The following is a 19,137-nucleotide window of genomic DNA, read 5'->3' as shown; positions in this document are numbered from 1 at the left end:
CTTTCATCAGATCAGGAGAATCTTTTGTTTTTCTTTAGTTGAGGCAACACTGGTTTATAAGATAAATTTCAGGTGTGCATCATTGTATTTTGACTTTTGTACAGCCTGCATCGCGTTCCCCACCAAAAGTCTAGTTGCCATCCTTCACCACACACATGTGCCCCTTTACCCCTTTGGCGCTCCCTCAACCTCCTTTCCCTCTGGTAATCACCAATCTGTTCCCCATATCTATGTGTTTGTTTGTTTATCTTCCACATATGAGTCAAATCATAGTGTAATTGTCTTTCTCTGTCTGACTTATTTTGCTTAGCATCATACCCTCAGGGTCCACCCACGGTGTTGCAAGTGGGAAAATTTCACCTCTTTATGGCTAGTAGTATTCCATTGTATATACAATCATGAGCTGCATTACAACGTTTCAGTCAACAATGGACCGCATATACGACGGTGGTCCCATGGGATTACCATACAGCCTAGGTGTGTAGTAGGCTACACCATCTAGGTTTGCGTAAGCACATTCTGTGATGTTTGCACAATGAAATCGCCTAATAACTTATTTCTCAGAATGTATCCCTGTGGTTAAGCAATGCGTGACTGTATATACCACATCTTGTTTAGCCATTCATCCATTGATGGGCCACTTAGGTTGCTTCCAAGTCTTGGCTATTGTGAATAATGCTGCGATGAGCATAGAGGTGCATATATCTTCTCAAATTAGTGTTTTCATGTTCTTCAGATAAATATCCAGGAGTGTGGAATATATGATATTTCTATTTTTAATTTTTTGAGGAATCTCCATACTGTTTTCCATAGTGGCTGCACCAATTTACATTCCCACCAGCAGTGTATGAGGGTTCCCTTTTCTCCACATCCTCTCCAACACTTGTTATTTCTTGTCTTTTTAATAACAGCCATTCAGATCAGGAGACTCTTGATACCACTCCAGCATAGACATTACAGGAAAAGAAGATTACAGGTCAGCTCTCCTGAATGTAGATGTCAAAATCCGAAACCAAACGTGAGCAGTCTAAATCCAGAGATTTAGAAAGGAACTAAACTGAGATTTCATGATAGGAATTCCATGGATTGATGTGGACAAGATCACTGGGTGTCTGGGTGCTGCCGGGGAGAGTGGTAACAAGGGACAAGACCATTGAGTTAATGGAATGAACATTTGGCAACTGAGGGGAGGAGGGGCTGGTGATCCTCAGGGAGGGTCCTGGGGTGAGGTGTCCAGGCTGTGACCATGGAGGGGTCCCTCTAAGAGGAGACGGGACTCCGTCCCCTGCCACTGAAGGATCTAGGAATGGGTGAGGAGTTTGTTGAGTAGAGACTGGATTTTGGTGAGGAAGGAATGAGCAGGGAAGGTGCAGCCACTGCCCATTCTCAGCCAGGCATTAGTCCAGGCTGCTCAGACAGGTGCACAGATCAATAGTCAGTCAGCCATTGAGGGTCACAGACTTAATTCATTAAACCACCAAAGCACCAACCCAGATGGCCACTTTCCCAGTTAATTCATATTAACTGCTCATCCAGGGTTGGTCTGTTGGAGGGAAGTTAAGTCTTGGCAGAGCCATCAGGTGACAGTTGATTTGGAATGTCCTGAGTTCTGAGCCAGCTTGTCTGTCATGCAGGCCACTGGTCACTCAGGGTTGTCAACTGGTCATCAGGGAGGCTCAATGTGAGAGAGCTGTTGGTGTGAAGACGGTGGGGAAGGATGGCTCCTGTTGGACTTCTCCTAGTCTTTCAAAGGGGTTTCCTTTTGAGGAAACTGGATTGTATTTTGAGTCAGCGATTGAAACCTAGAGGCAGGAGGCTGGGTCAAGGTTTGGGGCCTTATCTCGTCTCAGGCACCTCTTCCTGGGCGTCAACTGTCTTCTGCAGAAACCTTGGGGCAGGATATTTTGAGAAAGAGAGTGAGGGGAGCTCCTGATTCATGTACAGGGCACTATCTGGAGGTCTCAGGTGTTTAGAGATCTCTGTCCTCACAGAACCAAATACATTCCTGTCCAAGAATCATGATGCATCAGTGTTGTGCCTCTGGACAAGCCTCTTAAAATCTCTAAATTTCAATGCTGTGAACTACATAAGGTGAGTTACAGCCCCTGCTCTGCCCACCTCACGGGGCTAAATTGGGGATCACAGGAGACGATAACAGATATTCTCCATGAGCTGTAAAGCATCCTTCCCGTGTAAAGGATGAAAACTAACCTTCCACCTTCCCCTCTCCTATGGCCATCTAGTCTCCTCTCTAGAGGCAACCCTACCAAGTTTCTAACTTATTCGTCTAGACATTTAACAATTGAACACTTATAGAGGCCTTATACCATAATACTAAAAAGTAGGTTCTATTAAAGTTTTCATAGGACAGTGCAGAGAACTGAGGCACAGAGTGGTTATATAGCCTTCCCAAGTTCATGTGGCTTTTAGTGGGATTCGAACCCAGTCATCAGACACCAGCCCCGTGCTCTGTCACTATACTGTGCTGCCTTCCTGTATTGTCTCATCTGAAAAAAGGCATTTGCCCAAGCAATCTGTCTGTTTTAAGCACACACCAAACCGCAAGATCTTCCTGAAGCCTGACTTCGATTCAGGTGGCTCCACTAGGCAGCTGATCAATAATGGGATCAAAAGTTTGAACTTTGAATAAATTATTACTAATTTCCCTATGGTCTTCCATCAGCAAGATGTCAACAGCTCTTTTTATTGTGAATGCGTTTCCCAGGATCTTAACCTGATGAATACCAAAAGAAAACTGGTTCCTCATTTAAGAAGATATTCATCTCACCCCAAGCAGCAGATCAGAAAAATGGATATCCTACCACATCCCAAGGTGCACCCTAAAAACAAGTCAGCTGAAGGTACTGTGGAAATTAAACCACCAAGTAGATTTCAAGAATAATGATTGAAGTTTATTCAGTGTAACTTATGTGACAGAAAACTATAAAAATGCTAAACCATGTTCTTTTTTTTGCCATGTGTGGAAATTTTAATTTACTAAGTAATCAGTAGTGCTATGACCATAGAAGTAAGGATGCGTATACAACGCGGGTTTGGTTTACGTTTAGTAGTAAACAATGTCTCAAGCTAATGTTTGGGTATTAGCTGATTGCTGAACACTAGCAGAAACAGTTCTCTTGCTGAAACAAGGCTGCCGGATTATTTCTTAATTAATAGACTGTAGTATTTAAAACATTTTTAAATTAACATAAAAATTGAGCGGATAAATAGAGAAAGTTCTCATTTACTGCCTCCTCTCCCCCTCCCATTATTTACCTATGATTTCCCCTGTTGTTAACATCTTACATTAGTGTGGTGCGTTTGTGACTGTTAATGAACCAACATTGATGTATTATTACTGAAGTCCACAGTTTACATTAAGGTTCACTCTTCGCGTTACACATTTCTATGGCTCTTGACAAATACATGAAGTCTTGTATTCAGCACTGCAGCGTCACTGCCCTAATGGTGTTCTGTACTCTCCCTGTTAACGCCTCTCTCCCGTCTCTGGAACCACTGGCCACCGCTGATCTTTTTACTGTCTCCGTATTTTTGCCTCTCCCAGAATGTGATATATTCGGAATCACGGAGCATGTAGATTTTTCAGACTGCCTTGTTTCACTTAGCTATACATATTTAAGGTTCTTCCGTGGCTTGATAGCTCTGTTTTTTAAAAGAAGTAATCACTGGACATTAATCCATTGTGTGATTATACCACAGTTTAAAAATTTTTTTTTTAGTCTATTCCTCCATTGAAGGACATCTTGGCTGCTTCCAGTTTTTGGCGACTATCAATAAATGTGCTGTAAAATTTCCTGGGAAGGCTTTTGTGTGGATGTAATTTTTCAGCTCAACTGGGTAAATACCTAGAAGCATGATTGCTGGTGCGGTAAAACCATGTTTTGCTGTGTAAGAATTTGGTGGAATTCACCAGTGAAACTCTTTGGGCCTGGTGCTTTCTTTTTGGGAAATTAGTAATAACTGATTCAGTTTACTTAGTGGACTTAATCCTAGTCAGATTATGTGTCTCCTGCTGTGCATTCTGGTAGTTTGTGCCTTTCGAGGAACGGCTCAGTTCATCTTATTTATCAAATTTGTGAGTATAGAATTGTTCAAAATATTCCTTTATTAGCCCTCTAATGTCCAGGGAGTCAGTAGTGACGACTCCTCTTTCATTTCTGATGTTAGTAATTTATGTTTTCTCTCTCTCTCTCTTTTTTTCATGGTTAGCTTGTCTAGAGGTTTATCAACTTGCTTGTTTTTTACAAAGAACCAGCTTTGATTTCACTGATTTTCTCTTTTGATTTTTCATTTTCAGTTTTAGTGATTTCTGCAATAATTTCTTTCTTTTCTCTTGCTTACTTGATGTTATGTTACTCTTCTTTGTCTAGTTTTCTAAGGTGGAAGCTTAAGTTATGGATTTTATGTCTTTCTTACTTTCTAATATGTTGCATTCAATGCTATAAATTTCCCTCTTAAGGACAGTCTTCCCATACATTTTGACAAATTATACTTTCATTTCATGTGGTTCAAAATATTTTAAAATTTTCTCTTGAGACTCCCTTTTTGACCCATTTTATTTTGAAAGGTATTGTTTAATCTACAAGTATTTTGGGATTTTTCTACTATGTTTTTGTTGTGATATCTAGTTTAATTCCATAGTAGCCTGAGAATATATTTTGTATGAAATCTATTCTTTTAAATTTGTTGAGGTATGTTTTATGGCCCACAATGTCACCAATAACTTGAGGAACATTCCATGTGACATTGAGAACAGGCATTGAGCTGTTGTTGGATGAAGTATGCAGTACGTGTCAGTTAGATCCATCTGATTGATAGCACTGTTCAGTGCAAGTATTTCCTTGCTGATCTGCTGCTGCTGGATCCATTAATTACTAATAGAGTAGTGTTGAAATTTCCAGCTATAATAGTGGATTCGTCTGTTTATCCTTGTAATGCTGTTTTTGCCTCTGATATTTTGATGCTCTGTTGTTCGGTGCATACATGTTAAATATTATGACATTTTCTTGGAGAATTAACCCTTGTAGTATTATGTAATGCCCTCTTTATCCTTGATATCTTTCCGTATTCTGAAATCTGCTTTGTCTGAGATTGATATAGCTAATCCAGCTTTCTTTTCATAAATATTAGCATGGTATACTCCTCTCCATTTCTTTACTTTTCATCTATTTGTGTCTTTATATCTAAAGTGGGTTTCTTGTAGACAACATATAGTTGGTTCTTGTTTTTTTTTTAATCAACTTTGCCAGTCTCTGTCTATTAATGGTATATTAAGACTACTCACATTTAAATTATCATCTATATTGTTGGATTAATATCTACCATGTGTGTTGTGTTTTCTACTTTTATTTTTCCCAGAGGAAGATTAGCCCTGAGCTAACATCTGCTGCCAATCCTCTTTTTGCTGAAGAAGATTGGCCCTGAGCTAACATCTATGCCCATCTTCCTCTACTTTATATGTGGGACACCTGTCACAGCATGGCTTGATAAGTGATGTGTAGGTCTGCACCCAGGATCCGAACTGGCAAACCCTGGCTGCTGAAACAGAACGTGCGAACTTAACCACTGCACCAGCGGGCCAGCCCCTGTATTGTCTACTTTTTGCAATTGATCTATGTTTCTTTTTTGTCTTCCTCTCTTTTATCACCTTCTCTTGTATTAATTGAGCATACCACATGACTTTGTGTTCTCTCCTTTCTTAGTGTATTGATTATATTTTTGAAGCTAACACTAACACTTTTATTTCAGCTTAAAGAAGTCCCTTTAACAGTTCTTATAAAGTTGTTCTAGTGGTGATGAAATCCTTTAGCATTTTCCTGTCTGGAAAACTCTTTATTTCCCCTTCATTTCTGAAGGACAACTTTGCTGGTAGATCATTCTTGGTTGTTAGTGTTTTTTTCCCCCAACACTTTGAATATATCATGCCACTCCCTTCTGGCCTGCAAAGTTTCTGCTGAAAAATCTGCTATTAGTCTTATGGGGGTTCCCTTGTAATACCAGGTTATTTTTCTCTTGCTGCTTTTAAGATTCTCTTCTTGTCTTTAAACTTTTGACACTTTAGTTGTAATGTGTCTTGGTGTGGGTCTCTCTGGGTTCATCTTATTTGGGACTCTCTGGACTTCTGGATCTGGATGTCTCTTTCCTCCCCCAGGTTAGCAAAGTTTTCAGCCATTATTTCTTCAAATAAGTTTTCTACTCCTTTCTCTCTCTATTCTCCTCTAAGACCCCTAGAATGCAAATATTGCTCTGCTTGATGTTGTCCTGTAAGTTCCTTAAGCTATCTTCACTCTGTTTCATTCTTCTTTTCTTTTTGCTGCTCTGGATGGATGGGTTCCCGTGTCCTGTCTTTGAGTTCATGGATCTTTTCTTCTGCTTCCTCTAGTCTGCTGTTGAACTCATATATTGTATTTTTGAGTTTAGAGAAGCAGGAAAGTGTAGGGAAGAAGAAAGTCTGGAGAAAATATAAAGGAAACTGGATTGATTTCAAATTATTAAATTAAATTGTATGTCAATGCAATAGTAATTCTTTGTTGTCTTTTTGCTGGGTATTCTTTGTATTTCATGTCCAAAATCAAGGCCACAGACCCAGCTCTCTACTAAGTTTGTCTCATTAAAGATTTAAGACCACACCAATCCCAACAAAAATGGTTACAGAGTCCGTCAGAGATGTTTATAAATGGTCCTGGAGAGCAGCATGAAGAACTGGTTTGGGGAGAAAGGAAAGGTTCCTACAGGAAGGAACACTGATCTGGGTGTTGGGCGTAGTGGAGTTTTGCCATATTCAGGGTTAAAGGTTTCCAGAAGAACAACACTGAACAATTACCTGTGAATTTAAACTGCTATGATTTGTCATAATCTTGTGAGGAGCAGGCAGTCAGCATATCCCTAGTTGTCAAGAGACAGAAATGTTTAGTGAACTGAGCAGGCGCAGGAGAGACGGGTCCTCGCCTTCTGGTCGGCATCTCGGGAAGCAGGATGGAGGCGGAGGCCCGCGTCAGGACCCGGAGGAGGGGGCACTTCGGATCCTGTGACATGGCGCCACCTAGCGGGCAGCTGTGAGATGGCCTGCAGCGCTTTTATTCTTTCTTTGTTAATCAAACCTGGTTAATTACGTCTGCAGCAGTCACTCAAAAACTAAAACCCATTTGAGCTTTTTATATTTGAAAAATATCCAAATTTCACTGAAGGTTCATTAATAAGGACTTTAAAAAGATGTACGATTTATGAACTTGCATTATGACCTTCCCATATTATCAATCTCAAAAATACTTAAAATAAGCTTCATGATTTTTGATACACCTACATTTTTATATTTCACTGTGCGGTAAATCACGATGGCAACAAGAAGTGAAGAATCTATCTCCTAGGATGGGCATAGGGCACGGCCAACTCCCATCTCAGTTCCCTTGATTCCACACGATTCCAGCCGATAGGTTGCGTATCCGTCAGCCTGGACCCACATATTCTAAGTTGTTGAGCCAAAATGAGTGGGTATTTATTTCAGGTATTAGTGAAGGGTGAGTATTAATAAAGCTGAAAGTTTTGGGTCTTCAGAAAGTATCAAAGTCAAATTAAAATGACAGTTTTCCCTACCATTGTGTAGTTTACAGATTAAACAGGAATTTTTACAAATATGTATGGAGTAATATTAATGAAATTAAATGTACATGTCTGATTTTGTCTAAAAGCCAAGAAAAAATATATAATTGTTGGTGATGGGCAACGTTCTTGAGATTTATGAATTACTCGAATACGACATTTCTGAAAATGCAATTTGTGTTAGAGAAACTCAGTCTTTCCCCCTCCTGCGTTTCTCTGCCGTGTGTCTCCTTTACTCCTCACAGGGGACGCGTCACTGCTGACACTTCTAGTCAACAAATGTAGGAGGTTTTCCCCCCACGAAGCAATTCTCTGTGACACCAGCTGGGCGTCCTACGGTTTAACTCGATTCTGACACTGTCTACCCGGAGACAGCGTCGGAGCCCACAGGTTAAGAGCCCTGTCCCACAAGACTGCTTCCATCCCACTTCAGATGCCAGGCACAGCAGTGGGTCCCCACATTACCCACAACTCCTGTCTGATTTGGCTACAAATTGAGGTGCCCACGACCCCCTCTTCAGGTTCGATTACTTTTCACCAGCATTAGATCACGGAGCTTTTTCCTAAGAGTCCACTGCACCTGCTTACCACGGTTCACACTGACCCCGTGGGTGCTGTCGACACGGAATGCTGTTGTCTAAAGGCCAGGGCTGTTCTCGAGTTCAGTGTTCTCACCACTCCTTCTCTCTCTGACTTTCTGCACACATTGCTGCACCCCACTGTGGTTCTCTCCCTGCACAGATGGTCGACTGAAAGACAGGATTTTTTAGTCATTTATTGATCCTCATTTCTCAATCATGACCTTGCCCCACGGATAGAGTGAACTCAGTTTTCCTTCAGGTCCGCAGATATTCGTTAGAATTTCAGAATTCTAAGGACTTTCAAATGCAAAAATTGCAACAATCAGATGTTATTTAAGAAGAGATTTGAAAGTCCTATTTCCCACAGTGAGGAACCTGTATTTCACGGTCACATAGGAACACTGGAGATGCGCGATATCCTCTCACATAATTGAAAGAGTCGCTGTCAGTCAAGCCAGGGAGACACCGGGCCAGGGGGCTGAGTGTGGAGCTTTAACTCCGCAGGCGCTGCTGGCCTGACCTTGAGCAGAGCCTGGGGGCAGAGCAGGTGGGCTCCGCGCTCCCGTCTTGGGTTCCTGACGCACATTCGGGGACAGGAGGTGGGAGTTTGGACCAGGCTAAGCGAGATATTGCCACACAGGATCTGTCCAACACAGGAGACTCTTAAAGTCCAGAACCACCCAGAATAGTGGGCAAGGACAGCTTTCCTGCTGTCCCAGGGGATGTCAGGCCAGCTCCTCTGTGCAAGGCGCCACCTGGGAAAAATGTTGTGAGTAACTCCGGGATGAAAACTGAGTCCCTCCCGCTGGGCCCTGTGAGGAGCAGGAGGTCTGACGACCAGGATGGGCGTGGGGACCCCGGCCCTCCACCCACACTCAGCAGGACCCGTCCTGAGACCTGCACAGTGAAAATGGGCCAGACCTGGAGCTCAGCCCTTTGCCCCTAAAAATCCTTTTTCTTTCTAACACCCCCACCAAACTTTGCCTGTGCCTTTCAAATAAAAGAAAATGTTTATACTTTAATAATAAGATCATAAATTGTATGGTGCTAGTATATTCCAGCAAGAAAAGATCCCAGAAGACACTGCTTTTTAAAGTATAATACAAGTTATATTTGTTTTATTTATTAACAAAATTGGAAAATAAAGGAAATGTAAGTAATTTATAATCTTCATTCTTTAACATATCACAAGTTAGCATTGCATTGAATTTCCTTCAAATTGTGGTGTTCTGTTTGATTTTTTTGTGTCTATGGAAAGTCTCTAGAACCTCAGCCTGAGAACCGGTGCCGTGAGGGACCCCAGGGGTCGGGCAGCTCCAGCCGGGTTTGGACCCTGCAGGGTGGCCTGCTTGATGCGGGGACTACTAAGCGCCCGCAGGGATGCAGAGCTGGGCCGAGTAAGCGGTCCTGCCCCTGCCGTGTGAGATGGAGCCTCTGTCCCCTTCATGCTTGTCCCAGGAGGCCTGAATTCGGGGGGGAGGTATGGAGGGGGGGGTCAGTCAGGCCTCCCCACACTGTCTCATCACTTGGACTAGCTGAGGTGCTCCTGTTCACCTTGAGAGGGTCGGGAGGGCAGGACTGGGTCCTGCAAGACGAGCATGTGGAGCCCCTGCAGGGATACCTTTCACAAAGAACACGGTGTGACCTGCACCTCCTGGGGTCAGGCACGTGGCGGCCCTGTGAGCACCTCCAGCCCTCTCCTCCAAATTCCGGAGCCAGTGGAGGGCTCAGCCTAGCAAACTCAGGGCCGTCCACGGACCGGGTCTCCACTTCCTGGGCATGTTGTCGGGACAGCCTTCACCTGCCAGCAGGACCTTAACCATCATCTCTGTCCCTGCACGGCCGCGTGTGCCAGCGGCCACACCAGCGCTCTCCTCGGGGTTTCTGGTTCCCTTGAAGTGCGCTTATCTGCCGTTGGCTCTTCTTCTTCCGCTCGCCACACTCACATTTCCTCTTCTCGTTCTCTTTCAGCCCCTTTTCCTTCCTTGATTCGTTCTCTTGACTCCAGGACAAGAGGATGTCTGAAGTCAGATTCCTAGTAGAATGATCTCTTTTAAGAAAAACTGCATAACCTTGATAGCTGTAAGGCAGAAAACAATCATGTGTGTCCAGGGCCACCCAGGGCAGGAGGACACCATGTGGGGTGCCCAGGGCAGAGCCAGGCTTCACGGGGGCCCCAAACAGGGGACCCAGCTCTTCTGACTCCCAGCCCAGCTCCCTGCCCGAGCCAGTCAGGGCTTCTCAACACGGTTCAATGTGCAGCCCGTGGTCAGAGCCAGGGCGATGCCAAGAAAGTGGGAGAGGAGGGCTGCGGACAGTCAGACTCTGAGACCCAAGGACCTCAAGTGCCTGGACGAGACCAGGTCCTTCAGGAGGAGAACCGTCAAAAGAGGGAATTCAAAGGGCTACAAAGAGGAGCTGAAGGATGGGAAATAAATGGAATAAAAGCAGCAGAAGTAGGAGATAAATTACATGCAGACGGCTGGTCCCTGGTCCTAATCCTCAGAGTCTGTAAGACAGGCTTCCGCGTGCACAAGGGCGGTGACGGTGATGGGGTGGCCTTGGGAAGAGAAAGGATAGCATCAGAGTGGAGGTTAGAACTCGGGCCCCCGCTGCTCCTGGGATTACGAAGTGACAAATAAAAATGGCAAGCAGTAGGATATATTGGAGAATATGAGGAAGCCATTTTGTATAAACATAATTCGGCCTGACTTTGTTTTTTCCAAAAGGGCCTGACTGTGGCCGTTGAACACGCATTGTCTATCTGCTTTAAAACATTTCCTATGGCAAGAACAAATGGCCTTAAGATAAACGTGCAACTTCCCCCCACATTGGCATTTCCCTAGGGATAAGCATCTTTCCTTAGGCTAGGAACTGATTGCTGCACTCACATTTGACCACCCAGCTCATCTGTGACCACCCAGCTCGAGACAGCAGACCTGCCACCCTGCTGTGTTCACCGAGACAGCAGACCTACCTGCTGTTTCCATCAATCACTGTGCTGACAGAGTAGTCTCACAACTATTGTAAAAGGGACATTTCAAGCATACGTGAAACATCCTGTTTGGGGGTATATAACCACTCTGTGCACCCCACTTCTTTGGTGCCCTTTCTTTCCTTGGAAAGAAAGGCCCCGGGCCATGGTCCTCAGATTTTAGCTCAGAATAAACTCTCCCAAATTTTCATTTATAGATTGGCTATGGATTATTTTTGTTGACAGAAGGCTGACCCCAGAACTCGATTCTATCCTCGTCCCTATGGTCCCGTCCCAGAGCCTCGACCGCTTCAGCTCTGCAATGAGGGGCGGGTCCAGGATCTCCAGGCCCCCTCTGCAGCCCTCACATTCTGTAACGGTGACCAGGAAGAGACGCCTCCATCTCCCTCCAAGGAGGCCTCGCTGTCTCCAGGACAGATGGGCATGGATATTAGCTCAGGGCCAGTCTTCCTCAGCAAAAAGAGGAGGATTGGCAGTAGTTAGCTCAGGGCTAATCTTCCTCAAAAAAAAAAAAAAAAACTAGTTTTAGTTTTATCAATTTCTCTATTGATTTCCCATTTTCAGTGTCATTAATTTCTGCTGTAATTTTTATTTCCCTTCTTCTGTTTACTTTAGGATTCCTTTGTTCTTCTTTCTCTAGCTTGTTGTTTCAGCTCTTTCTTTTCTCTAATCTGTGCATTCACTGCTGTAAATTTCCCTCTGGGTCCTGTTTTCACTGCATTCCACACATTTTGATAAGCTGTATATTCATTTTCATTTAGTGGAAAATATTTGCAATTTCTCTTGAGACCCCTGTTTTTGATCCATGTGTTCTTTAATCTGCAAATATCTTGGAATTTTCCAACTATCTTTCCATTTTTGTTTCAAACTTTGAAGTCCTTTTTGGTCTGAGAACTTACTGTATATGATTTCTTTTGTTTTAAATTTGTTGCAGTGTGATTTTTTTTTTACCTGGAATATGTTCTATTCAGTGAATGTTTCATGTGAGCTTTTGAAGCCTGGGCATTCTGCTTTTGTTGGGTGCAGTGTTTGATCAATGTTTATCAGAACCAGTTGATGGATGACACCGTTCAGTTCGTCCTTACTGATGTTCCACCTCCTGCGTCCGTCAGTTACTGACAGAGCAGTGCTTAGTGCTGTGGGGGTGGATTTGTCCATTTCTGGGTCCATCCACTGTGACAGTGGATTTGTCTATTTCTCCTTGCAGTTTTATTGGTTTTTCCCCACATACTTTGATGTTCTGTTTTTAGAGGCATGTATGTTAAGGATTGTTACGTCTTCTTGTAGAATTGACCCCTTTAACATATGAATGCCTCTCTTTGTCCCTGAGAATTTTCCTTGTTCTGAAATCTGCTTTCTGAAATTAATACAGCTCCTGTGGGTTTCTTTGGATTTGTGTTAGCCTGACTTCTTGTTGCGTCTACTTCTAACCGAGCTGTATCTTTATAATTAAAGTGAGCTTCTCGTTAACAGCATGTAGTTTGTTCTTATTTTTTTAATGTAGGCTGATGAAATCCGTCTCTTACTGGCTGTATTTAGACCACTCCTATTTAAACTGATTATTGATATAGTTGGATTAATATCTACCATATTTGTAACGATTTCTACAAATTGCTTTTGATCTTTCTGTTTTTGTCTTGCACTTTTCAAATTATTTTTGCCTTCTCTGGTTTTGTTTTTTTTTGTTTTTTAGCCCTGAGCTAACATCTGCTGCCAATCTTCCTCTTTTCGCTGAGAAGACTGGCCCTGAGCCAGTGCCCATCTTCCTGTACTTTATGTGTGGGACACCTACCACACAGCATGGCTTTTGCCAAGCGGTGCCATGTCCGCACCTGGGATCCGAACCGGCGAAACCCAGGCCACCGAGAAGCGGAACGTGTGAACTTAACCGCTGTGCCACCGGGCCGGTCCCCTAAAACTAGTTCTTAAAAAAAGATTTTAAAAATGGAGAAACCTGTAGCCAGGATAATCAGAAAAAGAGAGAGAAACACAAATTACTAGTATCAGAAATGAGAGAGGAACTATATAAATACTGATCCCATGAACACTAAACGGATAATAAAGAAATACTTGATATTTGGTATCTTCCCTGATGAGTTCTGTTGGATCTCTAGCAAATCTTGAAATGAACTAATGTGAATCTTTCCCTGACCCTTTCACAGTTGGCTTTTAACTTATATAACCAAGATATGGATGAGAATATGATTTAATGTCTAAATCATTTCCAACTTGTAAAACTCTATTGTGCGTAAATTAGCCATCATCAAAATGCAGAACTTTTGGGATTCAAAAGACACCATTAAGAATGTGAAAAGAGGGGCTGGCCCCGTGGCCGAGTGGTTAAGTTCTGCGCTCGCTCCGCTTCAGTGGCCCAGAGTTTCGCCTGTTTGAATCCTGGGCGCAGACACAGCACCGCTCATCAAGCCATGCTGAGGCGGCGCCCCACATGCCACAACTAGAAAGACTCACAACTAAAAATACACAACTATGCACTGGGGGGCTTCGGGAAGAAAAAGGAAAAATAAAATCTTTAAAAAAAAAATGTGAAAAGACAATCCACAATATAGATAAAAACTTGCAACTCGTATATCTGATAAGAAACATGTCTAGAATATACAAAGGACTGTGGCAACTCAGTTATAAAAAGCCAAATAGTCCAATTTAAAAATGACCAATGAGCTGAACAGACACTTCTCCAAAGAAGATATACAAATGACCATTAAGCATGAAAAGATGCCCAGCATCATTAGCCACCAGAGAAGTACCACTCAAAACCACAGTGAGATATCATTTCGCACCCGCAGCATGGCTAGAAGCAAAAAGACAGATGGTAAGTGTTGGTGAGGATATGAAGAAACTGGAACCCCCACACACTGCTGGCAGGAGTGTAAAATGGTGCAGGCACTTTGGAAAAAATGCTTCCGGGTATTCAAATAGTGAAACAGAGAGTCACCATAGGACCCAAAATTCCACTCCCAGGTACACACCAAAAGAAATGAAAGCAGATGGCCACACAATGTGACTTGTATTGTGCGTGAACCATATCTCACTAAAGCTGTTACGACGATTAAAAGACTGCGCTGTGCATCGTCAACATAGACAGTAACCCCCAGAAGGGAGCATGGAATCTTGTTCACTCACTTGAAAGGACCTGAACTAGGGCAACAAAACCCAGAGGAATTCTATTAGTTAACGTTCAAGGTACCAGGAAATCCTGAAATATTCACGAGGATTTCCATGTTTTAATTTTTTTTAAGGCATCTAAGGTTTAAAAACACATATTCACAAGCGTCAGGAAAGAATCATCAGCCCGAGGGGGAGGGGAACACGGGGAAGTCATCAAATGGAAAGAAGTGTAAGAGTTTGGGTCACACGGATCTGCACCTGAATGTGAAAGTGGACCCCCACTTATTACTGCCCCACCCCCAGAGATGGCCTCAGAAGTCAAAGAGCCCAATAACAACATCTCTCTGAAAAGCATCAGTTTGTGAAAAACTAAAATATTAAGAAATAAATATTTTGGAGTCATGAAGAACTGAGTCTTCCAGATTCCCACTTTTAAAACTAAAAACTCCTGAAGAGTCCATATCATAGGCATTGGAGGGACTCTCCTCCTCGTGGTTGGAGTGGATTCCAGAAGTGACAGATGCCTTCAGGATACAACTGAAAAGAATCCAAGAGTGTTCTTAAAAGGCTCTTTGTTGACCCTGAATCTAATCCCAAACTCTATATAAGATAACAGACATAAATGTGGGTCAGCACGACCAGCAGGCAGAGTGACAAAGGATCATGAGAATTCAGTACTTTGCAGTGATGTCGCAGGGCGTGTCTATTAAAATCCAACAGGCTTTAAAGTACCTTCCACGAGCGATCAAACACAAATACAGAGACATTCTGATTTGTCACAAAGCTGTGCCCCTGTTCTTGATGCCAATCTTTGTCCCCTTCAGTTCACACAACCATCACCGACCACAATACACTGCCCTGGGCTCACGCCGCCCACCAGGGCCAAGGGGCCTGAGGTGCTGGTGCCACAGAAGTCTCGGCTGCTTAGCCAGGAGACACCTCCAACCTCCGCCTCCCCTTCTGTCCTGGCAGGTCAGGAGGACCCCCACCCACCCCAGCCTAGGGGCTCTCAGATGGCTGTCCTGACCTAGTCAAGGTTCAATGACTTTGGGGGTGTAGGGTCACCAAGTACATATGCATAAGGAAGCTGCCTCTACCCGCATTATGATTCTATCAAGGAACAGTCTTGACCCTAAAAAGGAAGGATGTTGTTCCAGAATAGAGGACAGACCATCCCATGAAACCGCATTTGCCAAGCTTCCCCTGACGTGTGTGTGCACATTATATAGAAATCGCACTCACCCCACCTTTCTAAGGGGTTTCCTCCTCTCTAAATGGAGACGATGGTAAAGCTGCCTCCCGGGGGTGTGGTGAGAAATAAGCACAGGGAGAGTGTGGCCCCAGTCCCAGCACAGAGAGAGAGGGAAGACGTGTCAGAACTTGATTCTCACACACACGTCTCCTCCTGTCCTTGATCTGCCCCCTGCCCGCCATCAAGGAAGACCGTCACGGGCCAGCCTGGAGCAGAGCTTGGCCGTGGGAACCAGGCCTTGGAGAGGCCCGGTGGGGACAGCAAGTCATGACGCAGGGGGTGGCCCTGAGTCTGCCACCAGAGCCCCACAACTTCATTAGTAGAAAGCAGCTTGCGTCCATTCTGCACACCCACCCGAGCTACTTTATACCAAGAACAGCGCTGGGTGGCCATGGTCGGGGCCACAACAGCTCCTGCCCCCCAGGAACGTCAAAGCCTGGGAAAGGAGAATCAGTGACGGCCTCGGATGATGGATTGCCGTGATCTAGTGCTTCTTATCGAGGTTTAAATAGAAACATAAAGAAGCATGGCATTTGAAATATATTCAACAGAAATTGGAAAAATATCTAAAAATGAAATCACCCAGCTGAATGAGCATGGGGATTCATTTGCTTGTGGAAATTTTGGCAGGACGCTCAGGATCTGTGGCGGCTGCAGGCTAGTGTTGTGTAGAGGCAGCAGAAGCACTGGGGGAAAACTCAACCAGGAGTCGGGGCTTTCACTACTAGTGCCCCAAATGACCTGTGGCAGAATCTGACCCTCCCCCAACATCTCCCGAAAGGGGTCATTTTATTCATGGAGGCCCATGTGAGCACCGTGTGCTTCGCGCTCTGGAATCGCAGGACTAACCCACACATACCAGGACCCAGCCTTGGTCCTCTACCCAGCAGGTTGCCCTGGTGCCAAGTGGTGAGCCTACCTTGATCTGCCCAAGGCCGATGGTGACGGTAGCAGCAGAGGTGAGACCTTTAATGACTGACGGGGCCGGAGATGGTGGGGCAGGGTTTCAGCAGGAACCCTGGCCAGCCAAGAGGAAATACCAAGTTGGTCACAGCTCTGCCCGGTCCCAGAGGACAGGGGTGGACATGGGCTGGGAGAGGGGGTTGTGGGTGGGATTGGGGTTAAGGGCTGAGGGTGTGACATGCCCTGTGTGGGCTGGTTTGGAGAGCAGGAAAGGGAGTCCAGGGTCTGAGGGCCTGGGCACTTCTCCAAGTGTCCTGGCCTTTAAGCAGAACGGGGTAGGGCTTAGGGCTGAGGGCACCCCCCCCCCCCACACACACACAGGGACAGCCCTCGGAATATAAAGAAGGAAATGCTGAGGGCAGGGGCAGCCGCAGGAGGCAGGTGCCTCGGGGCCCCAGGAAGAGCAGAAACGCAGCCCCCACCTCAGCAGGAAAAGAGTCTCACCCAAGCCCAGGAGCCCCATGGCCAACTGCATGCAGCCCCACAGGAAGGCCAGCAGCACAGCACAGGGGGGGTCACGGAAGGTGTAGAAGGAGACCAGGAGGGACATGATGGCCACGGGGCCCAGAGTCACATCCCGGGAGGTGCCAGGAAGAACTATATGAAGCACCCCTGAAGACAGAGTGGAGGCCAGACTGCTGGGGAGAGAGAGCGATGAGCACCCAGGAGACACACGGCACACCCACGGTGTCCCTGGTGTAGACGTCTGAGCACAGGATCTGTGTGTCCATCGTGTACTTTGGGCACACCAGCGCACACAGGCAGGGTACACGCTCACCCTCCATCATCCATGGGTGTGACCTCCAGTGATCGAGGGACCTCTTTTCCACCCGCACCCAACTGGGGCCTCGGGTGCCACCTGCGGGAGCACAAAGGCCTGTGTGCCTCTGTGTGAGTGTGTGAGTCTGAGAAAGTGTTCTTAAAGCTACCGTGAGTCATCCTGCTGTGCCACCACACAATCCAGAACTAGGCCTGTGTCTGTGTGTGACAAGTGTGATAAGAGCAGTTACGGCGCGTGAGTCTGCCCAAAGGCAGTCACAGGTCTGGATTGTAAACCAAGACTTCTTGGGCCCCATGGAGCCCTGGCTGCCCTGCTGTCTGGAGGGGATACTTTCTACTCTGCTTCTAGGTGGGCGCTGACAACCGGAGTGGGGTCAGGCCATGGGCAGGGCATGTGGCCTGCAGCAGGGCAGACATCTCACCTGGGGCTGGAGTCAGTCACCTCAGCACAGGCCAATGCCTGGGGAATGACCTTGAGCCCCACCAAGAACCTGGCCGTTAAGTCCACTTGAGCCACTGCACAGAGAGGGGGTCAGCCAGGCCCGGACGGGCAGCTTTCCCCGCAGGGCCGCAGGGGGCAGCAGAGGGCCGGCAGGGCCATGCGCGCAGGAGCCTGAGGGCCAGGGCCGAGCCAGCACCTGCACAGAAGAGGGCACGCCTGGGGTGGGAGAGCGGGTGACACAGACCAGCAGTCAGGGTCCAGGCCTCGGGAACCCAGCAATAGTGCGGGGGTCCAGGAGCATCAGGAGAGGCACAGCCTGTCTCCCCTCCAGGGGGTCTGAGTCAGATGGTTAAATCCGCCCCCCTCCCCTTGCTGATCTGAGAGGGGAAGCCAACAACCTGTGCAGGGGGGGCCTCAACCAAAGGTGGATGTCCCCCCCACTGCTCAGTGCTCTCCCTGAATCCCACCTGCCCAAACCCTCGGCGCCTTCTCTCCCTCCATCCACGCTGGCCCGGAAGAATAGGGTAAACGATTTCTCGATGAGAAGCCTAAACGCTAATTAGACTCCAGGTTTTTCCTCCCCGGAGAATTTGTTTGCTTTTTTTTTTCCTCCCCAGGGAATTTAACGGGAGCAGTGCACAGAGAAGCTGGGTGCAGGGGGCACCCTCGTCTGGCTGGCGGGGCACGGGTGGGGGACTGGAGACCCTGAGGGCGGGGAGCCTTTCCAAGCGCGCGGCATGGGGGCTCCACCCACTAAGGGGGTCTGCAGCGCTAGAGGTGGGGTCTCCCATCCTGAGGCTGCATCTTACCCAACCCAGACCTGTGGCATTCGCATCCCTGAAAATATCGCAGGGGTTCTAGTTGGTTCTGGAGAACTTTAGAGCCTCCTCGATTGATTCAGGGTGGCAGCATCCTCTAGGATCCTGGCGCCCCCTGCTGCAGAGCCGGCCCCAGACCACCCCTCATCACGGGCCCCGCGAGCCTCCTCTGGGCAGAAACGACCCCACCCCCGAAGCCGCTTGCCTGGAACTCTGGGGTCTAAGGGTGGCGACTCCACGCCAGCTAACGGTCCGAGGCCTGCCGGCCCCAGCAAGGCCGAGGGCGGCGGGGACCCCGGTGGGGACGCCGTGGGTGGCGAATGGGGGTCCCCGATGGAGACGCCCGCACCCTCGGACCCCGCATCGCCCCTCGCGTCCGCCGCCCCCGGCCCGTCCCCGGCAGCTCGCCCACCCCGGCCCCGGGCCCGCCGCGGACTCACCTGACGCCGCAGCTCGGGGTCTCCGGTTCTCGCCGCCGCAGCCGGCTCGGCAGGAACCACAGAGGAGGGGGAGCGAGGGGCGGGGCCGGGCGGAGGGGCGGGGCCTGCGCGCACGCGTCC

At 46.7% G+C, this 19,137-nt stretch overlaps 1 long non-coding RNA gene across 5 annotated transcripts; it reads right to left on the bottom strand.

Moving 5' to 3' along the window:
• Window positions 1–9,288: 9,288 nt before the first annotated feature.
• Window positions 9,289–19,125, bottom strand: LOC139084436 (uncharacterized). Of its 5 annotated transcripts, XR_011541794.1 has the most exons (6): window positions 19,018–19,101; window positions 17,740–17,955; window positions 16,982–17,172; window positions 16,494–16,592; window positions 10,674–10,761; window positions 9,289–10,281 (listed from the first exon to the last, which is right to left on the bottom strand). It is a non-coding gene; the product is annotated as an uncharacterized lncRNA (long non-coding RNA). The 5 variants fall into 5 exon arrangements; XR_011541793.1 differs by lacking the exon at window positions 16,982–17,172 and having other exon boundaries at window positions 19,018–19,125; XR_011541792.1 differs by lacking the exons at window positions 16,982–17,172; window positions 17,740–17,955 and having other exon boundaries at window positions 19,018–19,120.
• Between the last annotated feature and the right edge of the window lie 12 nt (window positions 19,126–19,137).

Source organism: Equus przewalskii, chromosome 7, assembly GCF_037783145.1.
Source record: "Equus przewalskii isolate Varuska chromosome 7, EquPr2, whole genome shotgun sequence".
Classification (NCBI taxonomy): domain Eukaryota; kingdom Metazoa; phylum Chordata; class Mammalia; order Perissodactyla; family Equidae; genus Equus; species Equus przewalskii.
The sequence above is the reverse complement of the archived record's forward strand: the minus strand, read 5'-3'. Positions and strand labels throughout refer to the sequence as shown.